This window comes from Protopterus annectens, chromosome 5.part0 (genome assembly GCF_019279795.1).
Source record: "Protopterus annectens isolate FY-2018-M chromosome 5.part0, PAN1.0, whole genome shotgun sequence".
NCBI classification, from domain to species: Eukaryota; Metazoa; Chordata; order Ceratodontiformes; family Protopteridae; genus Protopterus; species Protopterus annectens.
The window spans coordinates 530,994,090-531,009,762 of record NC_056735.1 but is presented as its reverse complement, the minus strand read 5'-3'; the positions used below and the strand labels follow the sequence as shown (position 1 = coordinate 531,009,762).

The window sequence follows — 15,673 nt, the reverse complement described above, 5'->3', positions numbered from 1 at the left end:
GTTGTAGCTCTCCACTGTAGGCAGTATGGCAGCTGTTGGAGAGGGCATGCACTTCCGGGCACAGTGCTGGGGCATACAGAAGTCCAAGGTCATGGTAGGACTCCTGATAAAAAACATGATGTGAGACTGCTGCAGGACCAGTACCAGGGTTGCCAATACAAAGCAGAACCCTGAGAAAGTCTTGCCGTGATCTCATCAGTGCCAATGGTATCCCTTGAACTGGTGCACAGGTCCGGCACCACTATGCCGACTCGAAATGGAGGAAGAAGGAGCTCTTGGAACAGTGGGTCCAAGAAGCAAGACAGAGGGGTGATGTCCCAGCAGTGTGTAAGTATTCATAACAATAACTGTTTACCAAAGTCCAGCCTGTGTTTGTTATGGATAGATATGCCTAAATGTTTCTCTATTTTCATTACAGCTCCAGCTGAGCAGGCTGCGAACCCCGAAGCCCATGCCAGTAGGTTGCAAAGGCTGCACCACAAGGCTGGTGAGTAGCAATCCTGCTTGTAATAGTCATACCAAATAAATATAAAGGAGTAGAATGTTACCTGGCAGTATAAAAAATGTGTATGGTTTGTACTGAATAAACCAGACAATATGACAGTAATAGTCCCATTTAGGTCATATTTAAATAAAACTGCAACTGCCTGGCAATAAAGATATAAATCCTGGACTGGTTGTGTTTACTCTGGTATTGTATGGCTTGAATTGTTGCATTCACCAAGATCTGATATCTGAATAGTAATGTTGTGTTAACCACTGTTTCCCACACTGTGCTACATAACAAATATGTCTAGGAATGTCTGTATAAGAATGCTGTAATTACACAGTCAGATTGTACAACCAAGAGAGAATTAGACAGAAAACATTCAAAAAAAGAAAAAGCAGTTTCTCAATAGTTCACTCTGATGAAACACAAATTGTTGTATCTTTAGCAGACACAGCCATGGTTCAAATCCCAGGAGTGGTAGTAAGCTGTATGCATAATTTCAACTAGGATTTTCTGAATATGTGTAGAAATAGTCAGGCAGTGTTAACAACCATTCTCCCTACAGGCCTTCCAGGTAAGAGAAGTATAAAGTAGCTATAAGAAGGTTGAATTATACACTGTGTAGGGGCATCCTACCATAGTCACCACTATCTCTCACTTGCTGAACTTGGCTGGCTTGAACTCCCTCACCTCCTTTAGTGGTATCAACTCTCACTCGCACACAAACTAGTAAACCATCCACTAAATGTCCCATCTCTCCAGAATCTACTCCAACCCTATCGCACCACCAGACCACTAAGATCCAGCAACAAAAATCACTTGCAGATCACTAAAGCCAATAACTCTGCTGGTGAAGCACTATTCTCTTGCGCCATAGCCAAATTATGGAACTCACTCCCACCCACAATTACCTCCATACCATCATGCATCCACTTCAAAACTTTACTAAAAGCGCACCTAAAAACATGCTGGCTATGCCCTTGCAACTTCCACTCTAATATCATCCACCTCATCCAACCACTACCTTTCTTTCCACTCCACTAACTACCTTGATTATAGCAAGCTCAGATGCTCATAAGCCTAGTACTTATTATACAGCAGGAACTTCTCATTGTAACATTTGTTAATGTCTGTTATGTACTTCACAGATAATGATTCTAGTTGTCTACTGATGTACTATGTTCTTCATCTGTAAATATGTTGTAAGTAATTGCTATGTTAAATTGTTAATCACTATGTAATCCAATGTAACTACTGTCTGTTTATTTTAACAGTGGAGCTTTTGTCCCCGAGCCTCCACTGAAAATGGAACTACGTCCAGTCGGACACTCCCAGTCAACAAATTTGAATAAATAAATACCGCTGCCCAAACCAAGGCCATAGGTTATTATAATAATACCTGTACAGTAATGTTTAGAGCAATGATTATTAAAGCTGTGAGTACTGCAAGCATATGCAAGTTGTTATTTGACATCTCCCCCCCCCCACCATATCTGCAACAATAATCTAAACACACAAATCAATAGGTATGTTTTACTTGAAACATACTGTTGGGACATGTGCCCTATTGTTTAACAAAAATTGAAATGTGTTTCTATTAATGTTCCATGTTGAAATACTATCATTGGTGGTTTGTTGCTATCAATGTAGCCTGCATGTCATTGTAATGGCCAATGTGGTTCCATATATGCATATGTTCTGTTTGCTATGCAACTGTTGCAAATCTGATGTTTTGTGTTAATGGGAATATCTATGCATGCTGTTATAACTAATCCTGGATTGTGTTGACTATTACTAACCCACATATGTTCTAAAACTGCAACACCATGGCACATTTGGGAAGGCCGGTCCCAGTGGACTCACCTCTCCCACCTCATCTGGCTGTGGCACTGTACCCCAGAATGTCTGGGACCCACACCAGGACCTCCTTATCTGCTGGTCCTGCAAAACCTTCAGGTGGAACCACCTCAGGGGATGGGGCTCGTCTCCCACTGGGTGCAGGCTCAGAAAGGATACTGTCACCTGAAGCCAGGTCCAGGGTCTGGTGCGTAGCGAGCTTCGCAGAGAATTGGGAGATCTGCTATGCCAGCTTGAGGGCTGTGTGGCGCAATTAGAAGGTCAGCCTGCCCATTCTGCAAATCCCCCAGCACAGCCACTTTCATGGCAGTGAAGATGCAGTGGTGACTGCCCATGTGTGGGGACCTCAGTCCCACTGTCACCATTTGGGGGCTCATGGACTTCCGATTTCCAAACACCCCTCCCGTCCAAGGTGTTTTCCCCCCACGTGTCATATACTACCCCTGTATGCTGTCTTGTCTGTCTTGTCTATCTTCCCACCCAACCTACCTCCCCAAATATACCTACTATCCTTCCCCAACACCCCACTCTTACCTTAAAAAAGGGCAATCTGTACCCCAAAAAAATGTTTGCCCCATACATAACTCTCCATTTTGCACATGTACAATTTTATTGTATCTGATGAAGTTCTAGTGTTCTGGGACAAAAGCGCGTATCTGTTTTATGTGGATTTAATAAAACTGTGTTTTGTACTTGGACTATTTCTGGATCGATTATTTGGCTTGAATAAGCATTCTTCTACTTAAGTGAGGATTTTAACTGACCTATTTTGCACTTGGACTTCTCCTGGGTTGATTTTGTGGCTTGAATAAGCATTCTGCAACTTCAGTTGGGATTTTAGCTGCCCTGTTTGGCTTTCTGTCTTTTTCGCACATGTGTCCACTGGACACATTTAATCTGGTCTAATTGGCTTCACAACACATTATTGTTGTCCTCATCCCTCTCTCAGGGGTTTGAATGTCCAAATATACCTCCAAATTCAATATATATGCACAGCTGTTGCTGTAGAAGAAATAGACAGCTATGGACCTTCCCTACACCCATCCTGCACATCCCTACCTATTTCCCTATTGTCTTTCCCTCTGTGTGCCCCCTTTTTCACCACTTTCCTGTCACCCCTTTTTTTTTTCTTTTCTTTTAAAGAAATTAGCACAGGGTAAGCAGGAGTAAGCTGTTTTAAGCAGCAGTAAGTGGGTTTGCATGTGTTTGCATGGTGCTAAGCTAAGGCTACACAGATTAAGCAAATATTTGTTTAACCATGTTATATGACTGCGTAGCTCCACACAAACCCTCACAAACCCACTTACAACTGCTTAAAACTGCTTTAATCACCCTGTCACCATAAGCCACTGTTTTGTCCAGCAAAAAAAATAGCTCTTCTCAGTCTTGAGGCCAGGACCCTGTACACCATAATCAGAGCAATGTACCACTACTCCATCTGAGCTGTACTACTGAATGTTTTTTTTTAAATATATCATTCAAGACAGGTATAGAATACTGTGGAACCAGTCATGTTTATAATATATTAATATACAAATAATGATGTGTATGGTGATAGATACAAAGGAAAAGTGTATACATCAGATATATGTAGCTGTACATACAAAATTAGACATATAGAATATGTACATATATATCATAAAATAATATATATGTGCAGATATCAAAAAAAATAACATACACATATATATATATATATATATATATATATATATATATATATATACATATATATATATATAAATACATATATATAAATATATATCTAGGTATATATACATATACATATATATATAAGCAAATATATATATATATATATATACTGATACATACATACAAATATATATATATATATATATATATATATATATATATATATGTGTGTTTGTGTCTTTCAGCTTTTCCCGGTTAGGGGATGCCACAGCGGAACTCTGGTCCGCTAATGATTGGCAGTTGATTTTTACGTACCGGCTTGCCAGGCCTGAGGCACAACCTTCAACAAAGGTACGCCCATTCACGCATGTCTCCACGCAGAAGACGCTCTAGCTGAAATAACATATACTGGAGTCATACCCAGAACCATACTTCCCCACCCCTAAGTGCAACAGATCTAGACAAAAGCTGCAAATGGGGGGGGGGGGCAATGGACTAACACTAGGGACACATTGTACGTCCTGCAGGTATAAATGTAGAATGTTGCTACAAGAACAGCGTGTGTGCCAGCATACATGTTCAAAAGGATGTCAGTTTTGAACCTCAGTGATTTACCACAGGAAGAAATAAAATGATAATGTGCAACAAACTAGAAATATGGGCAATAAATGTAGACAGACTGGAATAATCTGGCTGGTTGACAGGTATGCTCAGAACAGCTTACTTCAAGAAAGCATAACCAAGCCTGACAAGGGGGGTATAAAAAATGGGACATATCTATCTGAACTGGTGTGTTTAGCTGTTGCACCGTGTGATTCAGTAGCACCCTTCTGTCTTTTCCAACATCTATTGTTGAGTGGAATAGCACAAGTCCAAAGCCTAGTGCCCTCCCAGTAGTTAGTCACGTAAATCTTCACATCCTCCCACTGATATGTCAGAAATACACAATGCTTATGGGGGCCAGGCAATACTTACATTTGCTAAATATCTGGACATAACATTAAATTAGGTAAAATACACTGAGCTACTAGCCATGTCACCAAGCAATATCCAAACTACAGGCAGACTGACACAACAAAAAAGCAATCTTGCTATGGGGGAATACACATGTAACTGCAAATATACCAGGCACTCCAGGGATGTAACAGCACTGAGAAACAGACACCAGTGTGTAAGTGCATAAAGTAGAAGGAGTTTGCATCTGTACTGCTCTTACCTGGCATGAAAGTATACTGCAGGTCATCAATCATCACCATGTTTTTAACCTAGCTGCCACCACCCTTTACCATTACCTCATCCTGTGATCGATCAATGTTATCCTTCACTTGTTACTATACCTCTGCACACCACCCTTGTTCAGATAAGCAGTACCCATACATATTCACCAACATCTCAAACATCCTCTTACTTTCCCAGATTACAGTAAACAATCCAGTTAAAAATACCACTGCCATGTCTCATAAACCACTGTCTTGGAGGTGGGTACCACCCAGGAAACCGACAAGGAGCATCCAGGTAAGGCAAAAGTCCACATTAGTGTACTTAGATCACATTCCAACTGTGTACTAACAGTCTTTAGATGCATATGTCATTGCAAAATAGAGTACTGGGTGGGGTTTAGTAATGCACATATGTGCCCATTTCAGGTGAAGAATAGCAAATAGTGTAATATCATAGTGTATACTGTACCTGTGCAGACATGTAGCATTTCTCCTGGACCAATTACTCTTGTGAAGCTGCTGACAATACCTCTGCCTCACAATACCTAGGTACCTCCTGTCAACATGATGCACAGCAGCCTGAGACTGGTAAGTATGAGATCCTCATGTTGTGGCTTACCAGTACCCCAGGCATTTTAAGGTCATGCATGTGGCCATGCACTATTATAGTCAGCAAATTGCATGTATCTGCAAGATCACCTGTGGTAGGGTTCACTGCATTATATCTTAGGGGGCTATTTGCATGAGATGTCACATATCAGTATCATAACCCACAAACCTGTTATTGCAGGACATCTGGATAATGATTGCCAAAATGTGGAAACACAGTGCCAATAGTAGGGACATGTTGTATACAGTACTGTGATACAGTGCATATAAAAGGTGTACACACGTCTCAATGTCAGATATTTTTGATATATGAAAATGTGAGCACAATACACAAGACCAAAGCCATGCAACCTGTATTGTGGCCTATAATTTGTACAATGCAAATATGAAACATACAACTCTGTTAGGGGAACATGTATGTGGAGTGTTAACAGTCCAAGAAGCTAGATGCATATGTGTGGACAGTAGGAAGCTCATACCTGGGTATATCAGTGTGTGATACAACCACAGCAGTCAATCAAATTAGGTACACACCTGCCATCAATCACAAACTCCTAGAGTACCTGCAAATAACAGACAGCTCATATACCAAGATAAATGTAACACAGACCCACAGTTGCCTGCTACAGCAATGGCCATGGTTTGCATACAGCCTAACATGCTGCAAAGGAATTGAACATTATGGACACATATGCACAGAACTGCATATGCTATGGAACACAGTGCAGATAGTCATTGAAAGGTGTACAAGAGATGATGCAAATGTGACATTTTAAAGATGTGGATATTCCTACAGATATGTTGAGAAAATCATCTCAGAATTATCCATGGAGGCTGCCAGGAGATATACAGCAACAGTGAAGGAGTATCAGACATCTCTGGCAAGTATTGGGTGTGTAGTACATATGACAACAATCTTCCATGGACTCCACATGTCTTGGGTATAGTGTGTATTTTGACAATGGCAGCTGTTCCTCACAACACACAACATCCATTTCTGGGTAACGTCTGAACAACAATACAACAGCTTTTCAAAACGCATGTGTGGAAATGTGTGAAGGTGTTATGAGACCAGGGTTCAACTCTCTTTGTCTACAATTTGGTCATGTTAGTTTGGCACAGTAACAGCACTGCACAACAGCAGAACAGCACTACCCACACAGTGAAGCAGGGTGATGGCAGTGTCCTGCTTTGGGTTTGCTGTCCACCAGCTTGAACTGGAGCTGGAGCCAATTTGGATTGTATTATGACCACTTCCAAACACCAGTCCCTTGTGGCTATGATCTGTCTGGTGTCTGCCACACAGTTGTGGATGGGGAGGTATCCCAACATTGCATACAACAATGGGTGACACCCTACATCCAAATGAACAGAAGGATGGATTCACAAGAACACAATCAACAGTCCTGTGTGGCCAAGCCTGAAGGCCACATCTACATAAAAAACAAAGTCTGTGTGGTGACCTGATAAGTGCTGTGCACAGGGGATGGCCTTGCAATTGGACAGATTTGGAGGTGTTTGGCAAGGGAGAGTTTGCAAACATTGCCATGTCGAGATGTGCCATGCTGAGAAACATCTCCCCAAGATGACTTAATGCTGTAATGAGAGCAAAAGGTGCTTTACTGAAGTATTGGTTTACAGGTATGCACCTTCTGCAAGCCAGCTATTGTAATACTGACATGTACGATATGCCACCCCTATCTGATGTGTATGTTTCTCATTCAGAGTGCACAGTTTACATGTCATATGAAATGGTGTAAATTTCATGGCAATATTAATGTTGTCTCATGTGATATGTCAAAAATCCCTTGCATGTTAAGAGGGGTGTGTACACTTACTATAGCCACTGTAAGTTTATGAAGTTGCCTGAGGAAATGCCCTTGTTTTCACATACAAGTATTGCAGGTTATGAGAACTGGAAATCACAGTATGACATTAAAAGTAGGGTCACCATTCCACTGGTCAAATCAGTAGTGTAACAGACCAACATATGAGGTATGTGCAGTATGACCCACATATCGAAATAGTTAAGAAAACTCTGTACAGTTTGTAGTAATGTCCCCCTAGGTTTTGCCACAGTGCTATACAGGTGAACAGCACTGATGTCTACATGGGTGTAGTGTGTTCTAGGTGAAGACTCAACACCTACTAAAGACACTCACACATCCCAGTGGTGTAAAGCAGTAGTAAAGCTAAGCTGAAAGGTATGCACTACATGATGCTGAGGGCCTGTCTAGAGTGTGTCTGTTGTGGTCTGTCACCCTCTGCCTAATGTGAGGTCTGTATAGTGCCTGTGTAACACCTTGTGTGTGTAAGTGTGTGTGTGTGTGTGTGTGTGTGTGTGTGTGTGTGTGAGTGTGTGCATATGATAGCAAATCATATAATGATGTTAGTAATGTACATATCTTGTCTTTTCTTCACAGGTGGGCATGGTGGTCTCAGTCCCTCCCACTATACAAGTGATGTTAGCTTGTTTGGCAACTCTGACCATGATGACAACCATAGTGGGGCACAGGTGGGGTTGTCATGGGCTGCAGCTGTGTCACCGGTTGGCACTCCACCTTTGTCAACCCTATCCCCGCACACTGTCACAATGCCCACACATTCCCCTTCAACACTGGCCACAAGTGGACAGCTAGGTGCGGGCACAGCACATGCAAGTGTGGAGACTTTGGCAATTGAGCAGCCAGCCACTAGCCATAGCCAGACTGCTGGTGAGGTCACACACAGGCAGATGGGCAGGGGTGGTCGAAGGAGAATTGATGCCTGTCCAGCACATGTAGCAAGTGCCAATGTGGTAGTTACCAGGGGCATGTTTCAGGCTGTAATGGATGCAGGCGCATAATGAACATAACACCAGACAACTGCACAGGGTTGTGGCAGAACATCTCCCTGGTGCTCATGGCTGTCTCCAGGACCTTGTTGCAGCTAGGCGTGAGGGCAATGAGATCATGGATAGATTGTTGGGTGAGATTGGGCCACTCATCAGCTGTGGAATATCTGTGCTTGAACATTTGGCAGGGGAGAGGTGGTAGCTCTGTGGATTTAGCTCAGCACCACAATCAGCTGGGGTTCCAAGTGGCCATGCACCATCATGCTCCCATAGTGGCAGTGACACTGGCAGTACTGAGGGTTGTGTGCTCTCCACACCATGACATAGCAGGCCATGGGCACATGGTCCTGGCCGGTCCCAACAGAGTCACGGTTCCAGCAGACATCAGTCACCATCAGGGAGTAATACTGCCTCTGGCCTTGGGCCTGGTGGTGGTCCAGTGTGGCAGGTCCAGTTCCCATGTCCATGGCTGGAGATGGTGAACTGTACACCCTGCCATGTATGGCCCACAGCTGTCCACAAAATATCAGTGTAGGGTAGCCACATGGTGTGACTGTGTGCAGGCAGACACACACACATGCACACATACACACACACACACACACACACACACACACACACACACACACACAAATATCACAATCAGGAAAGAGGTCATCTCCACACACATGCAACAAACATGCATAGGCCATATAATTTCCACACCCCAAACACACACCCATAATGTCAACCAAATTGCAGAGCCTAGGCCTCTGGCAAACCCACACAACACTCTGTGCATATGATGAAACCTGTGCCAGATCCCTTCCATCCAAACCATTGATAGAGGAACATGCAAATATGGGTCGAATGCACAGGATGAACATACTAAATTGTAGCTATGTGATGTTGAGTGTCCAAATTTTAGTCCAAATTCAGTATAGACACACACACACACACACACACACACACACACACACACACACACACACACACACACACACATATATATATATATATATATATATATATATATATATATATATATATATATACACACATGTATGTATGTATATAGGATACATTGTTGCCGTGGCCAAAGCTTTCAAGTAGTACAACAGTAAAAACCACACTTGCCTTGAAGACAAGAAGCAATCAACACTTACTTACAGATTTAGTTCAACAGCCTCCAATTACACTCTGCAGTTAACCCCCTGGGGGAAACATATCACACGTTACAATGTAAATGGATCCTTTACATACTACTTCACTTCAAAATGTGCTATCACACTGACAAACAGAACTTTGTGCAACACTGTAAGCTCTAACCAACCACTGCTCCCATGTTGAAATGTATGAAAATATACAGCCATATACCTTAATGTGTCTTATTAGTAATATCCCTCACATGTTCTAACAGCCTAGGTTAAAAACATTCTAATACATCTCCCCAAAAAAATGTCTTACAAGGGCATATAACAGTGTTTTCTATACACTGACATCTTGCCTGTACAGGGTCACACATGTTGTCCTGATTGTTGCATTGCCATGCCACTGATATGGGTATTATATGCATGATTATCAGATAGTAATCAGAGAAGTGTACAACTGTGTTATGAGCCACTGCCCATACCTACCACTAACAGCTATATCAACAGCCATATACACTGGATATCAAAAGTGTATACACCCATGTTGGAATGCCAGGTTTGTATGCTATATGCCAGTGAGACCACAGAACATCATTTCAAAATGTTTCTCACCTCAAATGTGACCCATAAGCTGTACAATCATATTGAAAAAGAAACACATCTATTTAAAGGAAGGTGAGCAACCATTGCCAAGTGGACATGTGTCATAATGTTAAGAGTAGAAACCAAGACAAATGGATGTTGAAATCATCTCAGCAGGTGTTTACACAACATATAATTTTAAGGGTGTGCAAACACATTCAGCTGTTTTACTGTAATGAGCATTGTTTCCCATATGTTTTCTCAGAACAGATTGTCATGTTTTCAAATGGAATAAGCAGGCTATAGGTTACATTACAAGTGGGGATTGTGTTGAAATAAGCATTTGTGGTGTCATGTTTCAATTGCACAAATACCAGCATTCTAACAAGGAGTGTACACTTTATATCCACTGTAGCCAAATGGAATCAGCAGTACCTGACCTGTACACCCAGCCTACTCCAACGATAGAGTAATCACCCTTTGTGGACAGCAGCAATGCACAAAGCCCATAATAGGTTGCTATAGTGGCTGTACAAGGACACATAGCTGCAGACCTATTGCAGAACATATTATTTAGATGCAGAGCCCAGGATTTGCAGGAGAGTACCGCCCTGTGAAACAACTTTGCCCAGGGTAAATGATGTCAGCCTGCACAGCCAAAATTATGATCAGGTGCAGCATTGTAACACTGACCTCATCCACCATGCCCATCAGTGGGTTGCTGCCACTGGGGGGGAATGGCTAGCCACAAGTGTGGGACAAGCCATCCAGCCCCCACTGACAGATGCCAAGGAGCTCACCGCCAGTCTTGGGGCACCTGCCAGTCAGACAAGCCATGTCATGGAAGGCAGCATTGTGGAGATGGGTGCCACTCACACAATGGATGAGGATTGTGCAGGTAAACCCTCAGTGCACATCACTAGAACACTGTTGCTTATCCATCTTTATCTGTAAAGTATCTACATACATATGTCAGATAAGATAGTATGTTGCCTGAGTGTAGTAAAGCACAGATGTGCATAATCCTTAGTATTGTGGTTTGTACTGTTGATGTGATGAAATGCCGCTTTCAGCCTGTAGCAATGCCACAGGTGTGCCTAATGACATTACTTCTCTCCCACAACTATTTAGGTCCCTCTGGTATACAACTGGGACAGCAGCCTGTAGTTGGTGAGTATAATGTTGTTTTATTCAGGTTTCCCAATACACTAGCCATGTTAAGGCCATGCTGTTTGCCATGCACACATTTAACACACCTACATATTATGCATGCTGTACATGTTCATTGTTGTTGGTGTTAACTGCACTGCATCACAGTAGTCACCACGGTGGCATATCTGCAGGGTATGTAAAATTCCTGCAGTATACCTCACAACCAGTCAGTGCAAGATGTGTGGACAGAGATAATCAAAATGGTGGGACAAATGGTGTACAGTAGAGACATGTATGAACATTATTCTTATACAGTGAATACAACAGTGTATACACCACTATTACAATGGCAACTATTCCTAAAATATACAATGGCAGACCACACTAACACATTCCACACCTTTTACAAACTGTAATGTTGTCCTAACATGAACAATGAATGTGTAATATAGAATCCCATGTTAGGACAACAAATATGGGGTATACAAACCTTACAAAACACTGGAAGCATATGTGTGCACAAACTCCAAATGACATATTGTGGAGGCAGCTTGTCATGTACTGACAGCATTCACTCTTCTTAAGTATACACCTGCCATCGAGTACAGGGCCACAATGTCACATCAAGTAATGGTCTGCTGTCCAAGATGTATGTCCATGACATTTGCCCAGTCGCCTACAACAAAGGCAGCCATGGCTTGCACACATCTTACAAGGCATGAAATGGATCCCATATTTGAAAGGGAGGAGTCAGGAGTAGGAAAAGTAACCTTATCTCACCTTTTCATATACCATGGCAAACAGTGCAGACAGTGATCTAAAGGTGTATTAAATATGGGACAACAGTGATGTAGAAAATAAACAGATACCCATCTAAAACAGATAGCAAAACATGTTGCAAACAGGTCATGGAGGCTGGCCAAAGAAATGCAGCAACACTGATGGAGTTGCAGACATGTCTAGCAAGTGCTGCCTGTTTAGTACCTGTGTCGAGAATTGGCAGGATTCTGCATAAATGTAGCCTATGGGTTAGGGTAATCAGACGGAAGATTTGTCCCACATGAAACGTCATCCATGGATCTGTACAGGTAGGATAAGCATAACATCAATTCTCCCAAAGGCATGTCTTGCAATGTGTAATGTTGTCATGAGACCAAGGCTCAAACCTACAGACAGCATTCATAAAGATATGTGTGGTACACAAGCAACACCTCACTCCACCCCAGGGCCACCATCCCCAACTTTTAGCTTACTGGTGCCAGTGTACACCTTTAGGGTTGCTGTTCATTAGCTGGGAGTAGGCAGGTAGACATAGTGGGTGGAATGTGGAACACTGCAAAATGGCACTCATGTGTGACCCATAGTTGTCAGACATCTGCAGTAAGGCTGAGGATGGGGAGGGGTGTCAACTTCAAACAGAACAGTGAACTGAAACATAGATACAAAGCTAGCTAAGAATGGCTGTATCTGAACACAGTCAAGGTTATGAATTGTGCCAGACATAATCCAGACTCTACAGCAATAGTGAAGCCACTGTGTGACCTCCAAGGCTATGCACATGAGCTGACCTTGCGATCTGGCAGAGATGATGACCTTTGTAGGTCAGACAGACCAAATAATGACAAGTAAAGATGGGCCATGCTAGGATAGCCCTTCCAGGAATAGTGACTGCTGTAGGTCACTTAACAGGTGCTTCAACAAACCATTGTTTTAAGGGTGTGCACACTTATGCAACCCAAATATTGTATGCATCTCATGCAGCATCTCCACGATGAACAGATTTGTTTGATAATGCATTGGATAACATAGGTCATATGTCACATATCAGATGTGTGCAATGTTATCAGATGCAGTATTGTGGCCCCATTGCATATTATAGAAGAGGCTGGCATGTCAACAGAGGGAGTGTACACTACTCATATCCACATGAAGTTGTGAAGGTTGTTGGTGTTACTGGAATTTATTAAACATACATGCACTGATGATGATAAGATCTGCAAATCAAAGGTGAGACATTAATTATTGACATCAGACCTCATATCATCCCAGTTATGTGTCAGAAAAACACATAGGGGTTGTGAGCAACAGAACAAACATAACTGCCAAACATCTCCACATTCAGCAATGGTCTGTAAACTTGTGAGGTATGGTTCACAGTACATGCCAGTGCGCCATACAGGTGCACAGCAATAATGTGTACATGGGTGAGTGTGTTCCAGGGGAAGGGGCATCACCTACTAACACAACTCATGCATCACAGAGATGTATATTGTTGGTAAAGAGGATTACAAATGTCTGCAGTGCATGCTTTTGAGTGCCATATGTCATGCATGTCAACTGCCGGGTAATGAAAGGTCTGTGTAATATCTTTGTGCCACATCACCTGTAATTGTGTGTGTGTGTGTGTGTGTGTGTGTGTGTGTGTGTGTGTGTGTGTGTGTGTGTGTGTGTAGAAGTAAACCATAATGTACAGGTCTTAATTTAGATGTCTTGTATGCTCCTCACAGGTGACAAGGTGGGTCAGAGTCCCTCCTGCAGGCAAACTGATGTTAGTATCCATACAGACTCTGACAATGATGATAGGCACAGTGAGGCACACACAAGGGTTGTCAGGGGCTGCATCTGTGCCATTGGTTGGCATCCCACTTTTATCCACCCCATACCCGCACACAGTCACAATGCCCACACATACCTCATCAACACTGGCCATAGATGAGGGAGAGTTTGCAGGTGGTATGAAGAGACAAGAGCATGTGGTGACTATGGCAACTGTGTCTGTACACAGCAGCCATAGCCAGATGACTGGTGGGGTTCCACTCAGGCAGGTGGACAGGAGTACTCGTAGGAGGGCTGCTGGCCATCATGCCCCTGGCAGAAGTGCCACAGCAGGTGTCACCAGATGCATGTTTTGGCCCATCACTGAGGCACAGGCATGTATGAAACATTACAACAGAGATGGTCTGAGGCTCCATTGGGCTTCTCTTCCTGATGTATGTGACTACATCCGTGATCATGCAGATGCCCACCGTTATATTGCAGGGGTCATGGCTAGATGGTTGGGTGAGATGGTGGGAATCCTCAACTGTGCGGTGTCTGTGGTAGAGCATGTGTTGGGAGTAGGGAGTCAGCCACATGGATGTAGGTCAGCAACACCAGGAGGTGGAGGTCTATGTGGACATGCAACATCTCACTCCTGCTCCCTTAGTGGCAGTGCCAGCACCATCACAACAGGGGGGTGCTGTCCACACCACAATGCAGCAGTCTATGTGCACATGATACTAGCCAGTCCCAACAGAGATGTAGATCCAGCAGACAAATGTCATTGTCAGGGGAGTGTACCATAACTTGGATTCTGCCTGATGGTGCCCATGAAACCCCTGGCAGGTGCAGTTCCTGTGTCCATGGCCAGACACGGTGAACTGTAAACCCTACTACGTATGGTACACAGCTGTCCAACATACACCTGTGTAGGGCAGCCACATGGCAGAATTGTGTGAATCCATACACACACACACACATTAACATCAGAGCTAGGGCACCTCCATATCTACACACACCACGTCTGCACAGGCCATTTATTGAACAACCCCCTAACCCACACACATGATGTCAACCAAATGTCTTAGCCTAGGCCTCGGGCATACCCACACGACACCCTGTGCATATGATGATATCTGTATACTTACCTGGCAGGGGGAATACCATGATCAAGAAAGTGGTTTCCCCAGGGTGAGGCTCTTCCATTGCACATTTTGGTTGGGTTGATCCCTGTGATTTCCCCATTTCTGGGGAGGGTGGCCTAATGGTTAAGGAATTTGCCTTATAAAAACAAGGTGCAGGGTTTGAGTCTCACAGGGGATAACTGGCTAAGCTTAAAATGGCTTGCAAGGGCAGTTAGCCTAGTACTAATCTATGAACTATGAACCACATCCCTGTCATCCATGTCATCAGTGCAGGGACATGCTAATATGGTTCTGATGCACAGGGTGTATATACAACAGTCTAGCAACGTAATGTTGTTTAAAGTCTTGTCAGCTGGAATGTTTCATGCTTACATGTCAGGGTGTGTAGCTGTCCAGCCATGATGCATTATTGCTGTTATTAACAGTGACTGAATGTGGTCTCCATAATGTATTCTGTGTTTTAG

The 15,673-nt window shown here is 43.1% G+C and overlaps 1 pseudogene; it reads left to right on the top strand.

Annotated features, from left to right (window-relative positions):
- Nucleotides 1-15,204: 15,204 nt before the first annotated feature.
- LOC122802972 lies at nt 15,205-15,350 on the top strand (annotated as a pseudogene).
- The last annotated feature ends 323 nt before the right edge of the window (nt 15,351-15,673 follow it).